General features: G+C 43.7%; 1 protein-coding gene and 1 pseudogene across 1 annotated transcript in view; one reads left to right on the top strand and one right to left on the bottom strand.

Annotated features, from left to right (window-relative positions):
- LOC126199422 (modular serine protease-like) overlaps positions 1 to 26671 on the top strand; it is a 270462-nt gene that overhangs the window by 69051 nt on the left and 174740 nt on the right. The window lies entirely within an intron of this gene.
- Positions 13915 to 14032, bottom strand: LOC126199726 (5S ribosomal RNA; annotated as a pseudogene).

The raw sequence follows: 26671 nt of genomic DNA, 5'->3' as shown, positions 1-26671 counted from the left end.
CTCGGAAGCGGTAGCAACGTCGGCTGCAGCAACACGTATGGTAGATCGGCAGCAGTGACAGGACTGGCGTCTCGGGCTGGTGGAAGCGAAGGAAGGGGCGGTGGCACCGGCGTGGCCACCACTCGTGGGTGCATCTGGTCATAATGGCGAACAACCATGCCGTCGTCCGTACGTATTTCACAAAGCCGGCGGCCGCGAAGAGCCTTGACCACCCCTGGAATCCATTTAGGGCGAGATACATACCCTCATGCCCACATGTCAGCGCGCACCGAGTATTTTCCCGCACTAGGGGACACAGCACAAGGCCTGACAGGGTGAAGCAGGTGCAGTAGAGTGCGCGGTTGGTGGCCATGCAAGAGTTCAGCAGGGCTGCGATCACCCAGAGGCGTGAAGCCATAAGAACTCAGAAATTGCAGCAGAGCGTCATCTGTAGAAAAATCACTAAGGAATTCTTTCATTTGGCTTTTGAAAGTGCGGACAAGGCGCTCGACCTCCCCATTCGATTGCGGATGGAAGGGCGGTGCTGTAACATGATGAATCCCTTGTCCAGTACAAAAATCACGGAAGGCCTGCGAAGAGAACTGAGGGCCATTGTCCGTGACGATCGTGGATGGAAGACCTTCTAGCACATTTTGGACAAAGCCAGCGTCGTCGCCGCAGTGGTGGGCGACGGCCATCGAACAACAAACAGAAACTACGAGAAGGCGTCAATCAACAGTAGCCAATAAGTACCGAGGAAGGGGCCGGCAAAGTCAGCGTGCACCCGTTCCCATGGCTGCGCCGGATCAGGCCACGGAGAGGGCATTGTACGAGGTGCAGCCAGTTGTGAAGCACACTGACCACATGCAGCAACCATGTGGGTGATGTCCGAATCAATACCGGGCCAATAAACGTGCCTGCGGGCCAGGGACTTAGTCCGAGAAATACCCCAATGGCCTTCATGCAACAGTTTGAGAACATCTTTGCGAAGAGAGGCTGGCACCGCGACCCGTGGAGATGCGCCATCCGTGGCCAGAAGAACAACACCATCACGAACAGACAGACAAAGGTGCGAGTTATGGTAGTTGTGAAGGGGATCCGATGCCCGGCCCTTGGTCCTGTCCGGCCAACCCCGTTGAACAAAACCGATCACCTGACGCAGGATTGGGTCCCACGCAGTAGCCGACGCGACCTGCGAACCTGTAAGTGGAAAACCCTCGACCGCACGACATTCTTTCTCTGTGGAAACAGAGTAGTTCATCACGATCGAAAACTGGGTCGGGGCCCATCGGCAATCGCGACAATGCGTCAGCGTTGGCGTGCTGGGCCGTGGGGCGATAGTGAACTCATAGTGAAAACGAGACAAGTATAAGGCCCAACGTTGCAGGCGGTGAGCTGCCTTATCCGGAAGCGACGCCAATGGGCTGAACAGAGAGACCAGCAGCTTCTGGTTGGTGATGAGGTGAAACTTAGAACCATACAAAAAAACGCTGAACTTTTTTAGAGCATAAATGATAGTGAGCGCCTCTTTTCGATTTGAGAGTAACGCTGTTACGCATCGTTGAGGGTCTTGAAAGCATAGGCGATGGGTCGTTCCGACCCATCCTCATACCGATGGGTGAGAACAGCCCCTAGGTCATACTGTGACGCGTCAGTCGCCAGAACCAAGTGCTGACCCGGACGGAATGTGGCAAGACAAGGCACCGACTGCAAATGAGCCTTCAGGCGGACAGAAGCCTGCTCACACTCGTCAGACCAACAGAAAGGGACGTTTTTGCATAACAGCTGATGCAGAGGATGAGCTACCGCCGCCACGGATGGACTGAATTTGTGATAATAAGCAATCTTGCCTAGAAACGCCTGAAGTTGTTTGACCGTAGACGGCCGGGGTAGAGCGTTAATGGCCGCAACGTGCTGACGTAGAGGACGTATACCCTCACAGGACAAGTGGAAACCAAGATATACAATGGAGGGTTGGAAGAACTGTGACTTTCCATATTGCATCTCAACCCAGCCGAATGCAAAACCCAAAACAGGGAATGCAAATTGCGAAGGTGCTCCTCAGTGGAGGCCCTCGTGACAACAATGTCATCCGGATAGTTTATGCAGCCGGGAACGGAAGCCGTGAGCTGTTCCAAAAACCACTGAAAAATGGCCGGCGCGCTAGCGACGCCAAATGGTAACTGCTGCTACTGATACAACCCACAAGGAGTGTTGATGACGAGAAATTCCTTGGAAGAAGCATCCAACGGCAACTGATGGTACGCCTCCGATAAGTCAAGTTTGGAAAAGAACTGGCCCCCAGCGAGCTTGGTAAATAACTCCTCAGGACGGGGAAGAGGATAAGTGTCAATGAGGCTCTGAGCGTTGACAGTGGCTTTAAAATCACCACACAATCGCAGACTCCCGTTTGGTTTAGAAACCACCACGATGGGCGATGCCCATTCACTGGAGGTAACAGGAAGGCGAATCCCTGAAGCTGTTAACCTGTCTATCTCAGCCTTGACAGATGCACGCAACGCCACCGGAATAGGGCGTGCCCGGAAAAACTTAGGGCGAGCTGTAGGTTTAAGAATAATGTGGGCTTCAAAATCCTTGGCACGACCCAGACTAGCAGAGAACACGGGCGAAAATTGAGAACACAATCCATCCAGCTGTTGATATGGAATGTCCTCAGATATGAGGTGCACATCATCATCAATGGAGAACCCGAACAACTGGAAAGCATCATAACCGAACAGGTTTTCAGTGCCCGCATGATCCATCACATAAAACGTGAGGGGCCTAACAACAGACTTGTAGGCAGTGGAAGCATCAAACTGGCCAATGATAGGAATTATTATAAGTCCTCAGATTTCGCGTAACTGGAGACAAGGGAGGGGAGCCCAACTCCAAATACGTGCGAGAATTAATGAGAGTTACCGCAGAGCCAGTGTCCACTTGCATGCGAATGTCTTTATCCAGAACACTAACAGTAACAAACAACTTATTTGTTTGAGAAAGCACACAGTTAACATCCATGTCCGATGCCTCGTCCTCGTCAACAGGAACTTTAGGGGACTGACACACAGAAGCAATGTGGCCTTTTTTCCTACAGGAATTACACGTGGCCCAACGTTTTGGACACGCGGCCCTGTTTTGCTGTACGAAACAACGTGGACAAGAAGGAAGTGCGGAACGAACCTGGTTCTGTGGTTGCTGTTTTCGCTGCGAGTGTGGTGGCCCAACGCGACGTTGTTTACGTGAGTGAACCGCCGCCACATCTTCGTTCTCCTGTGAAACAGGCAAATTGTCCGTGTCGAAAGTTGACTGTACAGCGCCTACATCACACCGCGCGTCTATTTGCGCGCCAGCAGCGTGAGACACTTCAAAGGATTGAGCGATGCTTAGAACTTCCGACAACAACGGATTTGGCAGTTGTAGGGCACGTTGCCGAACTTCATCAGGAGCAAGCCGTAGAATAGCATCCCTAACCACTGAATCAGCATAAGACTCATGATGAGTGTCCGTGACAAACTGACATTTTCTACTCAGACCGTGTAGTTCCGCCGCCCAAGCCCGGTAAGATTGATGGGGCTGTTTATGACACCGGTAGAACGCCATGCGGGCAGCAACGACGTGGGTGTTTTTTCGGTAATAGTTAGACAATAAGTCACACATTTCCTGGAAGGACAGAGAGGCAGGTTCCCGCAGAGGGCTAACTGAGATAGCAGCTGATAGATCCGTGGGGAAATCCAATACAGAAATAACGACTTACACATAGGAGCGTCGACAACGCCGAAAACCAAGAAGTGTTGCCGCAAACGCTTCTCATAATCCTCCCAGTCTTCAGCGGCCTCGTCGTAAGGAGGGAATGGAGGCGGAGAAGAGGAAGACAGACGATGAGTAAGCGACGTCGACAACGCCTGAATAGCAGCCGTCAGCTGTGTTTGTTGTTGAATGAGCGCTTGCATTAGCTGTTCCATGTCTGCCCCATCACGAACACACAAATCCACAACGCAGTGAAAATATCCGACCTCGTTGCCAAAAAGTGTTATTACCTTTAATCACCAATAATTGCGTGGATATTCAAACACACTCACTTAGAAACAATAGCTGGTTACATGATAACAACTCAGTATCTCTTATTCGACTGCCGTGCCGTGACGTGCGGCCGGTGCCGTTCGTAGCTAGCTGGTGTTCCCGCGCTCAGCCAAGTTGCGGAGCGCCTCTTTCGCTGTTTGCGCATACTGTCGTGGCGGCACTGTAAATGTCGTGGCACTGTCACAACAAAAACTGTGTGCTGGACCGAGACCTGAACTCGGGACCTTTGCCTTTCGCGGGCAAGTGCTCTACCATCTTAGCTACCAAAGGCAATGGTCCTGAGTTTGGGTCTCAGTCTAGCACATAGTTTTAATCTGCCAGGAAGTTTCATACGATCAGTTGACTGTTATACAGAATACCGCATGGAGGACATAGAAGTAGGTATCTGTGGCATAGAGAAGCAACTGAAAGGGTTGAAAACAAATACCGTATTTACTCGAATCTAAGCCGCACTCGAATCTAAGCCGCACTCGAATCTAAGCCGCACCTGAAAAATGAGACTCGAAATCAAGGAAAAAAAAAATTCCCGAATCTAAGCCGCACCTGAAATTTGAGACTCGAAATTCAAGGGGAGAGAAAAGTTTGAGGCCGCACCTTCAAATCGAAACAAAATTGCTCCATTGTAATATGAGACACAATTTAGGTCGAATGAAAGACGATACAGCTACAATAGTTTGGTTCGAGTCGTAAGCTTAGCAGTTAAGCTTTACCAGGTAGCCATTGCTATGCGTCAGGCGCTCCATCCGTATTTATACGGGTACCCTTCCTTTTTCACGTGCTTCGCCTGGTTTGAATCGATTGCTTATTTTGCTTTGATCTGATAAGTGCCGTTTTCTTTGTTATAGTTTGTTTACGTCACTCTAAGCTGAAAATGCATTACTGTACTGCGTCATGTATTGTTTGTCGCATTCTGATGGTGCGTGTTTACGGCCTGTCGCCGCCCGCGGCATGGCTTGCTTTTGTGCGCGCTTCCGCCGCTTACGATTAAAAAAAGAGAGGAATTGTCTCATTAGCGAAACAATGGCAAGTGACTGCTACTTGTTGTTACTTACACTGCTGCTTTCTTTGATAATGATCAACATTAACCAAATAATAGACTGCGTATGATAGAACATGTTCTGAACGAGAGTTTAGCGAAAAGTTTTCTCGGTTTGAAAATCTTTACAGGCGCCTCTTTAGTACATTACATTCTGCACAGAAATTAAGAGTCATCTTAGATTTAAAAATCTAGTCAGTTGCTGCTTCATTTCTGACTGTATCACTATTAGGCATAATAATATAAACGTGACATGATATGTATATTCTTCCGCGTTTGCTGCTGTCTCACCCTAGTTTCGTAGTTTATTAGGCAGACAGGATTTAAATGAGATAGCAGCAAACACGAAAGAATACATGGCAAAATGTTTATATTTGTATTATTCTTATGGCGAAGAGAATACTGCATATGATTCACAATTCATAAAAGTTCCTATTTGCAACCATATCTTCTCACAGGTAGGAAAAAATTCAGAACGTAGAGTTGGTTCCTATTAGCAACAGTCTTGCCAGTCGGATTTTCATAGTACATTGAAATTCTGCTACTTTTGAAGATGAACAATACGGAATTTGTATTTACTTCGTTGGATAATGTATGAAAATGCAGTGGTCGAACCTCGGGGCGGAGAAGAAATGTCGTCTTCCACCTTTTTTTTATTTATTTACTGACGCAGAGGTTTTGGCGCCAGTATTTATCTCGTTGCCTACACAGCATGCCTGTGTAGTGCTCCATACATTCGACGGAAGAAGTTAGTTGTGGCGGCACCTACCAACATTTTTCAGAACTTCCGCTTGCTTTGCACTCGATTCTAAGCCGCAGGCGGTTTTTTGGATTACAAAAACCGGAAAAAAAGTGCGGCTTAGATTCGAGTAAATATGGTAAGTCACCAGGTCCGGATGGGAATTCTAGTAAGTTTTACAGAGAGTACTCTGCGGCATTGGTCCCTAACTTAGCTTGCATTTATTGTGAATCTCTCACCCAGAGCCAAGAGCATTGGTGGCTCCTGTCTATAAGGAAGGTAAAAGAATGGACCCACATAATTACGGATCAATATCCTTAAGTTCAGTTTGCTGCAGAATTCTGGAATACATTCTGAGTTCAAATATAATAAGAAAGATAGAAAAGCTTCTGTCCACAAATCACGACAGATTTAGGAAGTGTCACTTGTAAGAAACGCAAATTGCCATTTTTTTTCACATATCTTAAAAACAATGGCTGGAGGGCAACAGGCAGATGCCGTATTCTTCGAGTTCCAGAAATCATTTGACACATTGCCCCACTACAGATTGTTGACAAAGGCCGAGCATATGATTTAGGTTCCAAGATATGTGAGTGACTTGAAGACTTTTTAAGTAATAGTATCCAGTATGTTGTCCTCAACAGTGACTGTTGATCAGAGACAAGGGTATTATCAGGAGTGCCCCAGGGAAATGTGATAGGACTGCCTTTATTCTCTATATACATAAGTGATCTGGCAGATAGGGTTAGCAGCAATGTAAAGCTGTTTGATGATGATGCTGTTGTGTTGAGTGACTGTACAAGTACACAAGATGACTTACAAAGAATTTCTAGCTGGTGAGATGAATGGCAGCTTGCTCTAAATGTAGAGAAGGCTTAATTTCAGCCAGGATGAGTCAAAAATGACATTCTGGCTCCTCCTAGGAATGTTTTTTTACTTACTGGAACAAGATGGCATCACTGATTTACAATAGTACATACGTATTAAATTGCAATGTAACAATAATTTGTTACCATGCTTGAACTGATGAACATGACAATAGGTGACTTATCAAAATGCAGTGGGCAGTGGCATGTGGTGAAATACTTTGATCTCGATGGGCCAGGAATATCTTCATTGTTCATAATTAAATGCTTTATTAATTAATACTGCACACAGGTTCACTGGGTGGCTACAGTGCAACTGTTTGAATTTTGTGGCTGGCAGTAGTTTAAAAAGTGATGTTATAGTCAGGAAGACTAACTGACTTGTTCTGATATGTATCAAGCAGAACTAGGGGGAAAAAAGTGACACTGCTGCAGTGACAGACTGTAACACCTGTTGTTTATATTAAATCTTATGGTTTTATTGTTTTGATTATAAGAAATTAAGTTTTAAAAAACCTGATTTTTCAGAACAGTGTTTTGTAAAAAAAAAAAAAAAAAAAAAAAATCTCTCATTGTAAGTTTTATCACAAGTTTCCAAGAACAAAACTTGTGGCTTTGGAGGATGGAGTGGGGGGGGGGGGGGGGGGCGGCGGCATATTATATAGTTAAAGACTTGCCAGAAATTAACCACTTAAATAACTTGATCGGTTTTCATATTTATCACTTTTCATTACAACACAATGACCAGCTTGTTGATAAGATTTCAAATAAAATGTTAACTACAGTTAGACATGCCCAATTAATAAAGAGACATTCTGGCAGTGGTGATGTTTTTACAGCGCACTTTCATAAGGAAATTCTTACTGCTGAATACCACAAAGTTGGTTTTGATTACATAATCATTAAACACAAATTTTTTGATAACTGATGGCAATACACATATGTTCATGTTACTGTGTGCTAGTCATTGAGATTTACATTTAGAACTTTACATATTAATGAATTTTTACACTGAGATGTACACTGGATAACAGCTGAGCTTGTCAGGCTACCGACTTATTGTCTAACAGCAGTATATATAGACATTCAAAAGAATTATTAGTGAAATAAGTAATTACATTTTACTTTATAATAATACAAGGGACAAATTTAGGAATGGTGTGATCCTCTTGAATCAGTTAATAATTTTGTTTAGTTGTGGGGTGGGTTAGATAGCTAAAAAGGTAATAAGACAACAGAAAATCCAGGGTGGAATAATGACAATATTACGAAAAGGATAGATTGCTACTCACCATATAGAGGAAATGTTGAGTCACAGACAGATACAACAAATATGCTACTAAATATGCTTGATTTCTGCCAAAAGGCCAAAAGTACACAACACACACCCGATCACACAAACATGACTTGCACACATATGACCATTGTCTCTGGCCACTGAGACCAGACTACGAGCAGCTGCACACGATAGGAAAAGCAATATCAGTGGTGGGGATAAGGAGGAGGCTGGGTGGGGAAAGGGAGGGATACCAGAGCAGAGTAGGGGTGGGAGACAGTAAAGTGCTGCTTGTAGGAGCATGCAGGGATGTGGTGAGGTCATGGTAGGGCAGTAGGTGCAGTTGGGATGTCAGATGGAAATGTAGGATGTATTGAAGGGAGACATACCACCTGTTCAATTCCAAAAAAGTGGTGTTGGTAAGAAGGATCCAGCTGGCACGGGATGTGAAACAGTCATTGAAGTGAAGGCAAGTTGTTTTGGGCAGCATCCTCAGCAACAGGGTGGTACAGCTGTTTGGTGACCACAGTCACAGTTTGTCATTGGCCATTCATGTGAGCAGATGGTATATTAGTATTGTGCCCATGTAGAATGCAGCACAGTCACTGCAGCTTGGCTTGTAGATCTCATGATTGCTTTCACAGATAGCCCTGCCTTTGATGGGATAGGTGATGCTTGTGACAGGATTGAAGTGGGCGGTGGTGACAGGAGGATGTATTGTTCAGGTCTTGCATGTATGTGTATTACAGGCAGATGAGCCATGAGACAAAGGATTTGGAGCAGGGGTGGAGTAAGGATGGATGAGGATACTGCACAGGTTTGGTGGGCAGCAGGATACCACTGTGGAAGGGGTGAGGAGGATAGTGGGTAAGTTATTGTTCATTTCGGGACATGGAAAAAGGTAGTCAAAGCATTAGCGGAGGATGTGATTCAGTTTCTCCAGTCCTGGTTGGTATTAGGTAATGAGGGGAATGCCCCTTTGTGGTTGGACGATGGGGATCTGGGATGTGGCAGGTTGCACAAGGTTATTACGGTCTGTGCACACCTCAGTGAGATCCTTCTTATATTTGGAGAGGGACTACTCATCACTAAAGATTTGATGGCCATATCTAGGTCATATGGAAGTGATTTCCTGATATGGAATGAGTGGCAGCTGTCGAAGTGGAGGTATTGCTGATGGTTGGTAGGTTTGATATGGATGGAGTACTGATGTAGTCACTTTTGAAGTGGAGGTCAGCATCGAAGAAGGTATTTTGTTGGGTTGGGGAGGACCAGGTGAAGTGAATGGGGGAGGTGTTGAGGCCATCTGTATCATTGAGACATCACACACACTCATGCAAATTCAGCTCACACACACATGGCCAGTCTTTGGCAGCTGAGGCTAGACTCCAGTCCGGCTCCAGCTTCTAGAGACTATGGTCATGTGTGTGTGTGTGTGTGTGTGTGTGTGTGTGTGTGTGTGTGTGTGTGTGTGTTTTGTCAAAGCCCTTGTTGGTCAAAAATTAACTTCCCGGCAGTTTTTTTTGTTGTGCCTTTCTGTGACAGCATCTCTGCTATCTAGTGAGTAGCAACTATCCTACACATAGAATTCTATTTACAACAAATAAAGTATCACAAAATGTTGTAAGTAGTATTTTTATCAACAGATAAGTGGAAAGAACCACCACAGTACACTGGTAAATCAGGATATGAATACATTCCACACACTTAAATGAATACTGTACTCTACATTTCATGACTTGGAATCCATACCTCTGTTATTATTATCGTCACCATTTTCTTCACCATATTACATTTTGAAAGTGATGCAAATATTGCCATCTTACTTTAAATGTTCAATAATATAAATTTGTGCACTTGACAAAAAAAGAAACAGCACGTAGTACTCTTTGAATGTAATATCAGTGAGTCACAGCTGGTATCAGTAAGCCAGTATAAATACCTGGAGTAAGGCTTAATAAGGTCATGAAATGAATGATCAACTAAGCTGCCATGAATTTATTAGTAGAATACTATGCAAATACAACCAATCTATGAAGAAAAATGTTTACAAATCACTTGTATGATCCATCTGGGGATATTGCTCAAGTGTGTAGCATTCATATCAAATCAGATTAAGAGGGTATATTAAATGTATACAGTGTAAACATTAGTAAAACTGACAAACTGCAAGGACAGATTCCTGACTGAAAGAAAAAAGGTCCGGAACTGCATCATTGCCACTGTAGATGGTGACCTCTTACCATGTGCTATGTGTTACTTGTGTGTTTCAGGCTGTATGATTGACACAGCATACTGTAAGTAGCAGAATGGTCTGGTATTCATCTCGGGGACAAGTGAAGATGGTATTTATGTGCAGAAGCACATGGAAACAGTCAAGAGGTAGCATGGCTATACTTAAACAAGTAGCCTCACAGTCACTAACTACATTACACAACATTTCAAGTCCTTTTCGGGAATTTATGGATCACGGGTTTTTTCAGGCAGACAAAGGTGCAAGGAGGCAGCAGACTATGCGTACACCAGATTTGGAGGACTAGGTTCTGTAGGATGTTGAGATGAACCGTGTACAAGCTCCAGGCAGTGGCTTGCCAACATAGTGTACACCAAAGTACAATTATGTGTATCCTACATAACAACCATATACATTGCATCCCATGGAGGCCACTTTGAATACTTGTTATGATATGGAAGCGATGTGGCTCTATACTGTGTTTTGGGGCAATTTGATGTCATTGCATGCACACCATCCATTTCTGGACACATGTTCAGAGGACTTTTTTTCTCTCCATTTCCAGTCATGAATCCATACCTGAAGCTTGTCAATTTTATTGACGTTCACCATGTGTAAAGGAGGGCAGTATAGATTGTCACAGGTTTGTTCGACACTACAGGACAGTGTCAAACAAATGTTGAAAGAACTGGCAGACTGTTGAAAATAGACAAAACCTATCCTGAGAAACTCCCTTAACAAAGTTTTGAGAACCAGCTTAAAATAATGGCTCTAGAAATATACTACATATTGGTCCCATAGGGATCATGAGGACAAGATTGGATTAATTGCAAAAGCATAGAAGTGTTTAAAGAATCACTCACTGCAAAGTCCATACAGGAATGGGGCAGGAAAAAGCCTGATAACTGTTAGTGCAGTGTATCCTCTGCAATGCACCTCAGTGATTTGCAGACTGTAGATGTAGATCTTCTCACAATTTTCTTCTGTATAATATAATAAATATAATAATAATAATAATCATCATCATCTTCATCTTCTTCTTCTTCTTCTTCTTCTTATTCGTCTTCTTCTTCTTCTTCTTCTTCTTCTGCTTCTGCTTCTTCTCTGTCTTCTTTGTCTTCCTAGGGCCCTAACACATAATAATACATCAAAAATACTTATATCAAGCTATATTCTTCACTTCTCAGTTATCTAAGAGTACATAAATATCAGCAATGTAACCATCTACTATAGAAAACTACACATATTACTACTCCAATACATCCAACTTTATTGTTATCTGGCCATGACAAGAATGTTCATAGCTTACCAAATTGAAAGACTTTCATTTTCACACTATGCGGTCTTACTTGAAACAACACTTTTTTCCAGTTGTACAGTTATTTTCTAAACATGAAAGTGATACTTCTAAAGGAGTGTTACTATGACATATTCTTACACCACTCTTAAATCTCTGTTCTTTTCCCATAAGGATTGACTCTCATTACTGACATAATTTATGTACTTTCTGTAGAAACTAGAGGTCTGAGTTTCCATCTTCTTTCATCAAGTAATTCAACATAAATCTTGCATTATGGGGTACATCATAAAATAATGAAGTCAAAAATCCCAAATATGTGCCACGCGAACTGCCAAGCTACACAAAATATTATCAAAGTTCTAAGATTTGTCACTTGAAATAAGAAATATAATAAGAAAATTGTCCATGAATAACTGACATTGGAAACATTTCATAAAGCTAATGTTATTAATTCATCTTACTTAATCAATGTATATGATGTGTTTTCCATGTGGCTTAGATTTTCTTCTTCTTTTTTCCCATTGAAGAGAACACTCTAGGGGTCTGATGGGCAATGTAATTAGTTTAGTCATTCATAATAAATTTGAAAAGCCTACACAATGTAATAGCAAACAGCATGTGATATGTAACTAAATGAACTACTGAAAATTGTACTAAAAAAAACTACAGTAAAATATAAATTTCACATATCACTACTTCCTAATATCCACCACACAAGGTGGTATTACTCAATCAGTATCATACATTGGTATTGATTCCCTGATACATTTTCTAAGTTGAGATAATTTATGTATTCTTCCACAACATATTTGAGATGATATAATCACAGAGCATCATTCATCAAAATTTCACATAAAGTAGGAAAATAATGGCTACTCTGAGCTAAAGAAAACTGCCATCAATATGTTATTAAGAGGATAACTGATAATCACTGTTCATAAAGCAATAAAATCATCAACAAGCCTTGTAACATAGGAAAATTTAATGGAGGTGGATAGTATTGATAGGAAATAACTTCTTCTAAAAAAATGATTTACATGATTTTGAGACAAACTGTGGTCCATTATCAGACATTAACATTCCAGATATACATACAGTTGTAAAATAATCTTTTTCTAATTTCAGAATCAATAATCTAATATATCTGACATGTTTGTTACTTACATTTGATGTTTGTTGACATCTGTCCTAGGTTTTAATCTACTTTCTGACCCTTATTGCCATATTGAAAAAGTGTGCATTTTCTTGCATCTTAAACATTTTTGTGTACAAAAATGTTCACAATTTTCAGAATGTACATGGTAAGTTTGTTAGTGTACTTTTGTGGTCAACACAATTTCTGATGACGTCAATCTAAATTTATTATGCTAAACCCGATCCGTTTGTGTATTTTGTAAAATTTACCAACTCTGTTGCAATCATTTTACCAAAAACACTTTTCTCTAGTCCTCAATTATCACCATGACTCTGGTTGCTTTAAGGATCATTGCAGATGGTGCTATTTACTTTTTCATCACCAGACAATTGTCTTGACTGCTGGTTGAGTGCAGCCCTTCTATCTCTTTGGTACTAATATGAGAAGTATTGCAGAAACTTCAAGAAAGAACTAAAGGGCACAACATAAAGCATTTGCACGATGTAGTTGCTATGACAAGACACATGTATTTTATTTTATGACACCAACCAAAGTCATAGATATAGTACACAGCAGAGAGATTAATATAAATATTTCACTTCAACAGGAAGGGGTGATGAGTCCTGCATCCCAGCCACCTATTGTTCCTGGGAAAGATCTCTGTGCTCATTTTGACAGGAAGCAGAGTGGCCATAGGGCTGTCCTGGTGAGGCTGAAATGAGCAAACATTACCCCTCACCAAATCTAGGCCTCTGGGACTAGGGTCAGTTGCTCCTTCCAACATGTCACTAAGGCTCTTTCTGATCCAGTAACATGCTTAATTTTTAGTCAAACAGACTTTGAGACACGTCCCATCTGGTCAACCTGCAGTGATACCTCTTGTATTCTTGTGAGTAGCTTGTGGGCTTGTGATCTGAATCCACAATCCTTCTAAGTCCTGACAATTAGTTTTTAAATTTAGTTATTGTTCAATGTACAGCTATCAATTATTTTGTAGTTAAACTGGAAGTTCTCTTGTGCTTTTTTAGATACTACTAAACTAAACTAAAACTAACTAAACTCCTTCCGCACAGGCCATGAAGGCCCAATGGTACCGACTGTCTGCCATGTCATCCTCAGCCCACAGGTGCCACTGGATGTGGATATGGAGGGGCATGTGGTCAGCACACTGCTCTCCCGGCCGTATGTCAGTTTTCAAGATTGGAGCCGCTACTTGTCATTCAAGTAGCCCCTCAGTTTGCCTCACAAGGGCTGAGTGCACCCTGCTCGCCAACAGTGCTCGGCAGACCAGATGGTCACCCATCCAAGTGCTAGCCCAGCCCAACAGTGCTTAACTTCAGTTATCTGACGGGAACTGGTGTTACCACTGCGGCAAGGCCGTTGGCTTGTAGATAATACTAGCAAAAACAATTGACATGTGTTTGTTTACCTTTCCCATCCACAGTTTTTATTTGAAATAAGTATGCACAGAGTCCATGATCATTGACATCACAAGATAAATAAAATGGTAAGGATGAATCTTGTCTGTAAATAATGCTGCAATAACATACTGAGTTTTTGTAGAATTGAGAGTTTCCTGACAATCTTGGCCCCTTACCCAAATCAAATTCTTTTTCAACATGTTACACATACACAGTGTATTCATACTTTGACTACCAACATACCGTATTTACTCGAATCTAAGCCACACCTGAAAAATGAGACTCGAAATCAAGGGAAAAAATTTTACCTGAATCTAAGCTGCACCTGAAATTTGAGACTCGAAATTCAAGGGGAGAGGAAAGTTTTAGGCCGCACCACCAAATCGAAACAAAGTTGGTCCATTGTAATATGAGACACAATTTAGGTGGAATGAATGCCGATACAGCTACAGTAGGTTCGAGTCATAAGCTTAGCAATTAAGCTTTACTAGGTAGTCATTGCTATGCACCACGCGGTCCGTCCGTATTTATACGGGTACCTTTCCTTTTTCACGTGCTTCGTCTGGTTTGAATTGATTGCCTATTTTGCTTTGATCTGGTAAGTGGCGATCTCTTTGTTATAGTTTGTTTACGTCACTCTAAGCTGAAAATGCATTACTGTACAGTGTCATGAATTGTTTGTCACATTCTGATAACGAGTGTTTACGAATTGTCCCCGCTCGCGGCATGGCTTGCTTTTGTGCGCGCTACCGCCGCTTACAATAAAAAAAAAAAAGAGAGAAATCGTCTCATTAGCAAAACAATGGCAGGAGACTGCTATTTGTTGTTACTTACACTGCTGCTTTCTTTGATAATGATCAACAAGAACCAAATAATAGACTGCTTATGATAGAAGACGTTCTGAAGGAGAGTTTAGCGAAAATTTTTCTCGGTTTGAAAATCTTTACAGGCGCCTCCTTAGTACATTACATTCTGCACAGAAATTAAGAGTCATCTTAGATTTAAAAATCTAGTCAGTTGCTACTTCATTTCTGACTGTATCACTATTAGCCATAATAATATAAACGTGACATGATATGTATATTCTTCCGCGTTTGCTGCTGTCTCACCCTAGTTTCGTAGTTTATTAGGCAGACAGGATTTAAATGAGATAGCAGCAAACACGAAAGAATACGTGGCAAAATGTTTATATTTGTATTATTCTTATGGCGAAGAGAATACTGCGTATGATTCACAATTCATAAAAGTTCCTATTTGCAACCATATCTTCTCACAGGTAGGAAAAAATTCAGAACGTAGAGTTGGTCATATTGACAAATATCCCAAACAGTCTTGCCAGTCGGATTTTCATAGTACATTGAAATGCTGCTACATTCGAAGATGAACAATACGGAATTTGTATTTGCTTCGTTGGATAATGTATAAAATGCAGTGGTCGAACCTCGGGGCGGAGAAGAAATGTCGTCTTCCACCTTTTTTTTTAAATTTATTTACTGACGCGGAGGTTTTGGCGCCAGTATTTATCTTTGTGCCTGCAAAGCATGCCTGTGCAGCGCTACATATATTCGATGGCAGAAGTTAGTTGTGGTGGCACCTACCAACATTTTTCAGAACTTCTGCTTACTTTGCACTCGATTCTAAGCCGCAGGCAGTTTTTTGGATTACAAAAACCAGAAAAAAGGTGCGGCTTGGATTTGAGTAAATGCGGTACTTTCTATGGAATCTAGACATACGAAAGAAAAGGATTTTAGGTGTTCCTTATTTCTAGATTTTGGAATTTGGTCAGTGGCTTTGATTTCATCAGTTTGGCAATGTATGCTTTTGTATAATTCGTTGCCCCAAAAATTTTGATTAATTGATCACAAATGTGAATCTTCCCAGTTTCATGGTCATTCCTCCTGATACAATTTAGAAAACAATAATTTTATTAACAAATAATGCTAATCCCAACTCTGACTGCAAAGCACAATGTCATCCAGATGCACAGCCAGAAAAAAAAATGTCAGTTTTGATCCAGTGATGACATTCTCAGCTGGGGGATAGTAGATGTACTGATAATGGTTTCAGCATTGTTCCCCAACAGATAGCATAGTGGCATAGCAACCAAAGTGCCATCTGTATTTACCCTTAAATAGGGAATGCTTGCAGTCAGAAGGCTCAGTGTTTTGCAAACATGTGAAGCAAGCTGGCATCCATGCCATGGAGACACACTCATGCTTCCTACAACCAACTGAGCAAGTTTGAAAGGAGCGAAGTATGGCCTTCTGAGTGATGGGATGGTCCATTTGGAGAATTGTCACACAGGTTGGATCTGCTGTGTCAGTTGTGCACTGATACTGGTATCAGTGGTCACGTGAACATTCTCACACCTGTAGATGAGGTTCTGCTTGTCCATGCACCACATATGCCCAACAGGATCATCAGATTGTAAGGGCAGCCGGGGCAGTTCGTACAGCTACCACAGCGCAGGTAAGAGGGCTTGTCAGCACAGACATGTCAACACGAACTTTTGTAAACTGGTTCTTAGCAGCAAGACCATGAGCACACACACCTCTAGCCTCATGCCACAACATCAACATGCACGGCTCGACTGGTGATGTCAGAGGATCACTAGGAAAATGGAATGGTATGCTGTGGTTTTCAGCAATGAAAATCGAATTGTCTGCACTTAAGTGATGGTCATTTGCATGTTCGGCATAGACAAAGTAAGTGCTGTCTTGTAGAGTGCATTCATCCAATACACACTTGGCTCCGCCCCAGGCCTTATGGTATGGGGTGCAATAAGCCACAACTATCGTTCACATTTGGTGTTTCAGGATGGGGTGCTAACCAGCACTTGGTATGTGCAGAATGTTGTTAGACCAGTTCTCTTGCTATTGTTGCAACAGGAAGGTGATGTGTTATTCCAACAGCATCATGCTTGCCCACACACTGCTTGTGGAGCACAGTGTGCTATGCAAGACATGCTGCTACTTCCCTGACTAACACAGCCTCCAGACATATGTACAATCAAGCATGTGTGGGTCATGATGGGATGAACAGTGACTCATGTGACACATCAACCAACAACTTCAACAGAATTACTTAAAGAGCATGAGCAGATGTGGCATAATGTATCCCAGGACAGTATTCACCATCTGTACGATCAACAAGCTGCCAGAGTCGGGCCTACATTGCCACCTGTGGAGGCTACGCCATTTACTAATATAGGTGTCTAGGCATGAGTTAATACCTGGTACCTCAGAACTCTGCCACAGAAATATTTAAGCCAAAGGACACAGTGCACTACTGATAACTTACCATTGTCCAAAAATGCAATTTTTTGTGAGATACTGGGACATGTGGAACTTGATGAGGTTCAGAAGTTATATTTAAACTGGTCATCAACTTAGTTCACTCAAACTTATGTAACAACAAGATGATTATTTTATTTATGAATACATTTGTTCAAATGTCGTGAATCCGAAACAAGTCTCAAACCCACTTCACATTTTGCCACAACTATCAAATAATTATAATAATCAACTGCTGCTTCCCTTAGCTATGTTATACCTTTGCATATTTTGGAATTCCTTTTCAACAGCTGGTCTTTTTGCAGTTGGTGCATTATATGGTTTTATAAAAATATTCGAGAGATTTCAGTCTTAGTACACACTAAGAATTTCTAACACTTCCTTGAATATCACTGAATACATCTCCATAGTCCCAAAACAAATTCTGTAGTTCATTTCTTCATTCATTATTTAGATCTATAGTTTCAAATGCTTTCTTCTCAATAGCTTTCATTAACTCTTCCTTTTCAACTTCTAATTTTGAACTATCTTCTACTATAGCATTCCTATCTTTCATAAATGAGAACTTTTTTTTTCCCAAGAATCCTCTTCCCTCCCTTTTGAATTTTATTTGAATTTATTCTCCTTTGTGTCTATTATGCATTATCTCTTTCTCCTTCAAGTCTAAAACTGCATTAACTTAATGTAACAAGCCCATTTCCAAAATAAACTGTGTTCTGAAATTACCACATAGCTATGGTCAAATTCACTTTCAAATGGCGTTAATGTTTGCTTCCCTGCCACTGGCATTTCAGTGTTCTTCTTATTTTGCCTAATATCATTATTTAGAGCTTCTGGTATTCTTGAAATATGGCTACATAAATGAATTATTGCTTTTGTTTCTCAGCACCCTGTTTCTACCCAGATTTTTTTTTTACTTCATCACCTGTTGTTGCATCAACGTCTTCATCTACTAAATCATATCCAAATTCACTGAATTGTGTAACTTTGCTGTTTTGAATACCATTGTTCCTTATAGCATTTGCCACTTACGTTCATCATCCAGTTAATATTTAACTAGGAATGCTACTATGACTTACACAATTATGATCATTACTGAAGTCGCCAAACAACATGGTCAAATCTTCTATCATTCCTACCTTTGTCTTATATGATTCATAAGTTTCATTATAATTTTCCTTCTGCCAGTTAGGGTAAAGTTTTTGCACAAAATTGCTAATATTTCCAAATTCAGTCATTAAGTAGACCTGTCCCAGAATTTCTACAAATTTTATACAAAAAACTCTTCTTACTAATCTTATGCCTTCAAATTAAATACTGATTAGAAAACTTAGTAACATACTTCCTCCCAAATACATTTACTAAGCTATGAGTGCCAGTTGTCTTTGTACATATGATAGATTCTGTCATTTCTTTCTCTTTGTCATTCACATTTTCACTACATCTGATGATGCAATGAGAAAGATGCTGTCAACATATTCCAATTAGAAAAAATTTCTTTTAACTCTGCCAAATAATCTACATCTTCAATCTGATTTATTCAATTACTCTCAATCTCCCCCCCCCCCCCCCCCTCCCCCGGGTCCGGGGATTAGAATAGGCCCGAGGTATTCCTGCCTGTCATAAGAGGCGACTAAAAGGAGTCCCACCCCCTCAAGGGGGTCGTTAGCGCCTGTGTCCGGAGACGGACGGTTCCACGACCTCTATTTGCGGTCGTTTTGCTTTTTCACTTCTCGTTTCTTCCTTCCTTTGGTTGGTTTCTTTCTTTGCTCTTCTCCACCTCACTGTCTTCCTTACTCTTTCCCTTGTCTTCTTCTCCTTGCCTTCTCATTGCCTTCTTCTCCTTGCCTTCTCATTGCCTTCTTCTCCTTGCCTTCTCATTGCCTTCTTCTCCTTGCCTTCTCATTGCCTTCTTCTCCCTGCCTTCTCTAGTCTCCGCCTCGGTGTTTGAGACAGTCTGTCCTCTCTCGCTCCCCCTCTCTCTTCTTTTTCCTCTTCTTCCTTCCTCCCTGTGCGTGCCTGAAGGCCGACCCATGCGTTCGCACGCGTAGCCGGTGACGGGGTAACGCGTAATTCCCCGCCCTGGGTAGACATGTAAGGCACCCACGTACCCCCTGGTAAAGGCCAGGCCCAGGGAGGGGTGATTGCCTGAGCTGATACCTTCTGACCATGCCGATTGGTCCCTCCGTCTGTTTCTCGGGAGGTGTGACCTGAGGTGTAAACATTCACCTAAGGCGGGAGTGCCCTCTGAGAGGGTCCCCACAAGGAAGGAGCGCGCCATCGGAGACGCTGGCAATCATGGGGGATTCCTCCACAATGGATTTCACTCCATCTCTCTCGACTTCTGCCCAAAAACGGAAACATGACCAGCCACCAGTGACAAAAGTACTACTGCCTGCCCCACAGTTCCTCATCGTTTCTCGCTCTGAGGACGGAAAGGATTTTTCCTCTGTCAACCCTTTCGTTATCCAGAAGGGCGTAGATGCCATAGCCGGATCTGTCAAATCTTGTACCAGGTTGCGTAACGGTACCTTATTACTAGAAACTGAGAGCGCCTTTCAGGCACAAAAACTGCTTCGGGCCACACTCCTGTACACGTTCCCTGTCCGGATGGAGGCTCACCGAACTTCGAATTCGTCTCGTGGTGTAGTCTATACTAGCTCCCTCGACGGATTGACTGACGAGGAGGTTCAATCTTTCCTCGCTGAGCAGGGCGTGACGGCTGTCCATAGGGTCATGAAAAAAGTCAACAACGACCTTGTACCGACCCGGACACTTTTCTTGACCTTCGATAGTGTTAAGCTGCCATCGCGCATCAAGGCGGGCTACGAGGTTATTTCTGTTCGCCCCTATGTCCCGACACCTATGCGCTGCTACCAGTGTCAGCGTTTCAATCACACTCGACAGTCTTGTTCCAATGCGGCTAAATGTGTCACTTGTGGCAGGGATGCCCATGAGGGTGACTGTCCACCTCCGTCTCCTCGTTGTGTGAACTGTCAGGGTGACCATGCCGCATCCTCCCGCGACTGTCCTGTCTATAAGGAAGAACGCTGTATCCAAGAAATTCGGGTCAAAGAGAAAGTGTCCACCTCGGCTGCTCGCAAGCTATTGGCTAGTAGGAAGCCCACGCTGCTCCCAGCGGGGAAATACAGTACTGTCCTCGCCTCTCCTCGGACTACCAGGGAGGTGGCAACACAGACTTGCGATCTGACCTTCAGCACCACGGTCGTCCGTTCGGCCAGTGCTAAGATCGCGCGGTCGACGTCTCCTCTTTGTCCCATCACCCCACAGACACCAGCCCCTGCATCAGCTTCTGCTAAGACGAAGACCCAGAAGTCTGATGCACGGGCCTTCAAGAAGGAACCGTCCCGTGCAGACTTCCTACGTACCTCGACCTCCCAGCCTTCGTCCGGTACTTTCACCAAACGTCCTTCCAAGAAGGCTCATAGGAAGCACAGTTCTCCTTCTCCGCCATGGCGCATTTCTTCTCCTGTGCCACCCAGCGGTTGCCGCCCCAGGCCGTCATCCGTTTCGCCTGTGCGCACCGCTGGTAGCCGAACATCTGGCCGTTCACCGGCGGAGGAAGCTCCCCCTCCCGGCCATCTTCCCAAGATGGCCGATGAACCTATAGACCCAATGGACGATGACTGTCCGCCTACTGATAGCGGCGGCAGTGCTCGCTCGAAGCCAGGCCCTCAGCGGCCTTCGAGGTGACCCCTTCTTTCATCTTCCTTTTCTTCTTACGATGGCACTTATTCACTGGAATATTCGCAGCATTCGCTCCAACCGAGAGGACTTGAAGTTGCTGCTCCGCTTGCACCGTCCGCTCGTCGTAGCCCTCCAGGAAACGAAGCTACGCCCATGCAATCAAATTGCCTTGGCACACTACACCTCTGTGCGTTTTGACCTACCCCCTGTGGTAGGTATCCCGGCTCATGGAGGGGTTATGTTGCTGGTCCGGGATGATATTTACTATGATCCCATCACGTTGCACACCGGCCTGCAGGCAGTTGCCATCCGCATTACTCTCCCCACTTTTACATTTTCCATTTGTACCGTTTACACTCCATCGTCATCTGCCGTTACCAGGGCAGACATGATGCAACTTATTGCTCAGCTACCTGCACCATTTTTGTTAACTAGCGACTTCAATGCCCACCATCCCCTTTGGGGCTCTCCAGCATCCTGCCCCAGGGGCTCCCTGTTAGCAGACCTTTTCAACCAGCTCAATCTTGTCTGCCTCAATACTGGCGCCCCTACTTTTCTTTCGGACACATCTCACACCTATTCCCATTTAGACCTCTCTATATGTACTCCCCAACTTGCACGCCGGTTTGAGTGGTATGCACTTTCTGATACATATTCGAGCAACCACTTCCTGTGTGTTATCCATCTCCTGCAGCATACCCCCTCTCCGTGCTCATCTAGTTGGACCATCTCCAAAGCAGACTGAGGGCTCTTCTCTTCCAGGGCGACCTTTCAGGATCAAACCTTCACAAGCTGCGATCGTCAGGTCGCACACCTCACGGAAGTCATACTCGCTGCTGCTGAATATTCCATCCCTCACCCTACTTCTTCTCCACGTCGCGTACCGGTCCCCTGGTGGACCGCAGCATGTAGAGATGCTTTACGTGCTCATCGACGTGCTTTACGCACCTTTAAACGCCACCCTACAGTGGCGAATTGTATCAATTATAAACGATTACGTGCACAGTGTCGTCGTATTATTAAAGAAAGCAAGAAAGCCAGCTGGGCTGCTTTCACAAGCACCTTCAACAGTTTTACTCCTTCTTCTGTTGTCTGGGGTAGCCTGCACCGGCTATCTGGCACTAAGGTCCACTCACCAGTTTCTGGCTTGACGGTCGCGAATGACATCCTTGTGGCCCCTGAGGATGTCTCCAATGCCTTCGGCCGCTTTTTCGCCGAGGTTTCGAGCTCCGCTCATTACCACCCTGCCTTCCTCCCCCGCAAACAGGCAGAGGAGGCTAGGCCACCTAACTTCCGCTCCTCGAATCGTGAAAGTTATAATGCCCCATTCACCATGCGGGAACTCGAAAACGCACTTGGCCGATCACGGTCCTCCGCTCCAGGGCCTGATTCTATTCATATTCAGATGCTGAAGAACCTTTCTCCTGCGGGTAAAGGTTTTCTTCTTCGTACTTACAATCGCATCTGGATTGAGGGACATGTTCCCGCATGCTGGTGCGAGTCTATTGTTGTCCCGATTCCTAAGCCGGGGAAGGACAACCACTTGCCTTCCAGTTATCGACCCATCTCGCTTACCAGCTGTGTCTGTAAAGTGATGGAGCGAATGGTTAACTCTCGATTGGTTTGGCTGCTCGAGTCTCGACGCCTACTTACCAATGTACAATGTGGATTTCATAGGCGCCGCTCTGCTGTTGACCATCTGGTTACCTTGTCGACCTTCATTATGAATAACTTCTTGCGGAAGCGCCCGACCGCGGCTGTGTTCTTTGATTTGGAGAAGGCTTACGACACCTGTTGGAGGGCGGGCATTCTCCGCACCATGCATACATGGGGCCTTCGCGGTCGCCTCCCTCTTTTTACTCGTTCCTTTTTAATGGATCGACAGTTCAGGGTACGTGTGGGTTCTGTCCTGTCACACCTTTCGCCAGGAGAATGGGGTGCCACAGGGCTCAGTTTTGAGCGTCGCTCTCTTCGCCATCGCGATCAATCCAATAATGGATTGCCTCCCAGCTGATGTATCAGGCTCCCTTTTCGTGGACGATTTTACCATCTATTGCAGCGCGCAGTGTACAAGTGTCCTGGAGCGCTGTCTTCAGCGTTCTCTTGACCGTCTTTACTCCTGGAGTGTCGCCAATGGCTTCCGTTTTTCTGCCGAGAAGACGGTCTGTATTAACTTCTGGCGCTACAAAGAGTTTCTCCCACCGTCCTTACGACTCAGTCCCGTTGCTCTCCCAATCGTGGAGACAACAAAATTTTTAGGTCTTACATTTGACAGGAAACTTAGCTGGTCTCCACATGTGTCATATTTGGCTGCCCGTTGTACCCGTTCTTTAAATGTCCTCCGTGTTCTCAGTGGTATGTCGTGGGGAGTGGATTGAACTGTCCTGCTTCGTCTATATCGGTCGATCGTCCGCTCCAAGCTGGATTATGGGAGCTTCGTATACTCCACTGCACGGCCATCCATCTTACGCCACCTCGACTCCATACAACATCGGGGTTTACGACTTGCGATCGGAGCGTTTTATACTAGTCCCGTAGAGAGTCTTCATGCTGACGCTGGCGAATTGCCACTCACCTACCGGCGCGATGTACTGCTTTGTCGGTATGCCTGTCAGCTACTGTCAATGCCCGACCACCCGTCTTATCGTTCCTTTTTTGACGACTCTCTCGACCGTCAATACGGGTTGTATGTCTCTGCCCTGCTACCCCCTGGAGTTCGCTTTCGTCGCCTCCTTCAACATCTTAATTTTTCACTCCCTGCAACCTTTCGAGTGAGCGAGAGCCACATGCCACCTTGGCTCCAGGCTCAGGTCCACGTTCACCTTGACCTCAGCTCGCTCCCAAAAGAGGTTACCCCCGGTTCGGTCTACCACTCCCGTTTTGTTGAACTTCATTCGAAGTTCATCAATATGACCTTCATTTATACAGATGGCTCAAAGACCAATGACGGGGTCGGGTGTTCTTTTATTGTCGGGGCACAAAGTTTCAAATACCGGCTCCATGGCCATTGTTCGGTCTTCACAGCTGAGCTCTTTGCCCTCTACCAGGCTGTTCTTTACATCTGCCGCCACCGACATTCTGCTTATGTCATCTGCTCCGATTCCCTGAGCACCATCCAGAGCCTCAGTGATCCGTATCCGGTTCACCCTTTCGTGCACCGGATCCAACGCTCTCTTCAGCAGCTGGTGGACGTCGGTTCTCCGGTTAGCTTTACGTGGGTCCCTGGCCATGTCGGTATCCCTGGGAACGAAGCTGCAGATGCCGCGGCCAAGGCTGCGGTCCTCCAGCCTCGGACAGCTTCTTGTTGTGTCCCTTCGTCGGATTGTAGCAGGGTAATTTGTCGGCGCGTTTTATCGCTGTGGCATGCCGATTGGGCTGCACTTACAGACAACAAGCTTCGGGTCTTGAAACCTCTTCCCGCGGCTTGGACGTCCTCCTCCCGCCCTTCTCAGCGGGAGGAGGTCGTTTTGGCCCGGTTACGCATTGGACACTGCCGGTTCAGCCATCGCCATCTGCTGACGGCTGCGCCGGCACCGTTCTGCCCTGTGGGCAATTGCTGACGGTCCGCCACATTTTAATGTCCTGTCCGGATTTTAACACACTGCGTCTAGATCTTAACCTGCCATGTACTCTAGATGCCATTTTAGCGGATGACCCACGAGCAGCTGCTCGCGTTCTTCGTTTTATCAATTTGACAAACCTCTCCAAGGACATTTGATGATGCTGTTTTTTAATCCTTTGCCTGCTGTCAGTCTGTCTTTTATCGTGTTTTCCCTTTTAGTTGTTGTTTTAAACTTGTGCCTCGCGGTGCATTCTTAACGTAGTCAGGGCGCTAATGACCATTGAAGTTGTGCGCCCTAAAAAAAAAAAAAAAAAAAACCTCTCAATCTCTCCTTCATACAGAACATAACTTATTACAGCTACTAACTCATATTTCATCTGTCATGTTTTATCACACTGATCATGTTCCACTGCCTCCTCACTTTGAGAAAAGATCTCAAAAATGTATATCACGCCAGTCTCTTTATAACTCCTGGATTTTCTGGTCTCTTTATACTTTTCTTCTACATTGATATTGTAAAAGTTTACTGGATCCTCTTCTTGTATTACTACTTTACTTGGCTCTTCAGCCCAGTTTTGCCACAAATTACTACAAAACTCTTGATCTAATTTTATTAATCTAGTGTTTCTATGTTCTTACCCTTCTACTGTTATAGTGACTATTTTGGTTTGAATATTTACCACAGTTAGTGGTCCATGTATTAAAATTATTATTCCTCATTCTCACATTGTGGACCTTCAATTGGAGCGACCCTTAGCTTACCTGCTCAGTAATTCTAGCACCTCGACTTAAATTCTGAGGTGGATGCTGATTATGCTTCCAGTTTATGTTGCCTCTCTGATTTCATGTTATATTGTCTGCTTCTGTTATTAGCATAATCTTTTGGTGGACTCCTTTCCTGGTTGCTGTAATTATTCCCTTCAATCCTCCCATGGTAGATACTAGTACCCGAATTTCCATTCAAACCTTCCTGTGTGAAATAACTTTGTCAAAAACCCTGCATATTTCTTTCAAAATGCCCTACTGAACTTGTCTACATATTTTAGAAATTATACAGCTGATTCATCTGGCCCCATACACTAAACCCATACAATACTTTCAGATAATCTTCTCTTCAGTGCATCAGTTTTAGTCAGCTTGTCAAAATGCTATCTCAATGGGACAGTTTTCCTTAATTTGTTTTACACAATTCTTTCATCCTCTTCCATGTCCCTTGTAACTTGATGCATTGGGGGATTGGCTTTTAATTCTGGCCTGTTCTTATTGTGACCAAAATTTGTTAAGGAAACTCTTTTGCAGATTGTTGATATGTTAAATCTTGTATAAAGTGTGATTTACCCAGAATAGCACATCCCTACCAAAACAGCTTTTCATAGTATAATTTTAGGATTGTCAATAATATCATAAATGAAATTATCTTAGGGTGTCATAAGAAATCAAAAGGATGCACCTTGCTATCTCCAGGACAACTTTCCACTGGAATGTTGGACAGTACAATGTATTGTACTGTCCAACATTCCAGTGGAAAGTTGCCCTGGAGATAGCAAGGTGCATCCTGTACTTATCAAAAATAAGAAAATAAAAATAAATTTGTAGCAACACATTCAGTAAATTTTTCTCCAAAATTGATACTGTTCTTTCTTTATTATCTTTTTCACAATGATGTTTTCAATTCCAATAGCTTTTTCATTTTCATTACAAAATTTTGCCTCACAACTACTGATAATGGATTCAACTTCATTACACAAATTAAGGTCCACATTTGAAATTTTACCTTGTATTTCAGCTTCCAAATCAGTTAGTTCTTGATCAAAAATTTGAACTCTGGATTCTATGTTGGTGACTTTATATATTTTTGCAGTTTTTAAATTTACATTTTTAGCCTGATCTCTTCATTTATTTTTTTACAGCAGTGATTTGCGTACTCAGGTCTTCCACGAATATCAGAGTTTGATTCCCTATTTCATACTTGATCATGTCAGTTTCTGATAATTTAGTTTCCCAATCCACTTCTTAGAACATGGTTGCTTTCAGAAATTT

Source organism: Schistocerca nitens, chromosome 8, assembly GCF_023898315.1.
Source record: "Schistocerca nitens isolate TAMUIC-IGC-003100 chromosome 8, iqSchNite1.1, whole genome shotgun sequence".
Lineage (NCBI taxonomy): Eukaryota > Metazoa > Arthropoda > Insecta > Orthoptera > Acrididae > Schistocerca > Schistocerca nitens.
Note: the sequence above shows the minus strand (reverse complement) of the source record. Positions and strands in the feature narration are given on the sequence as shown.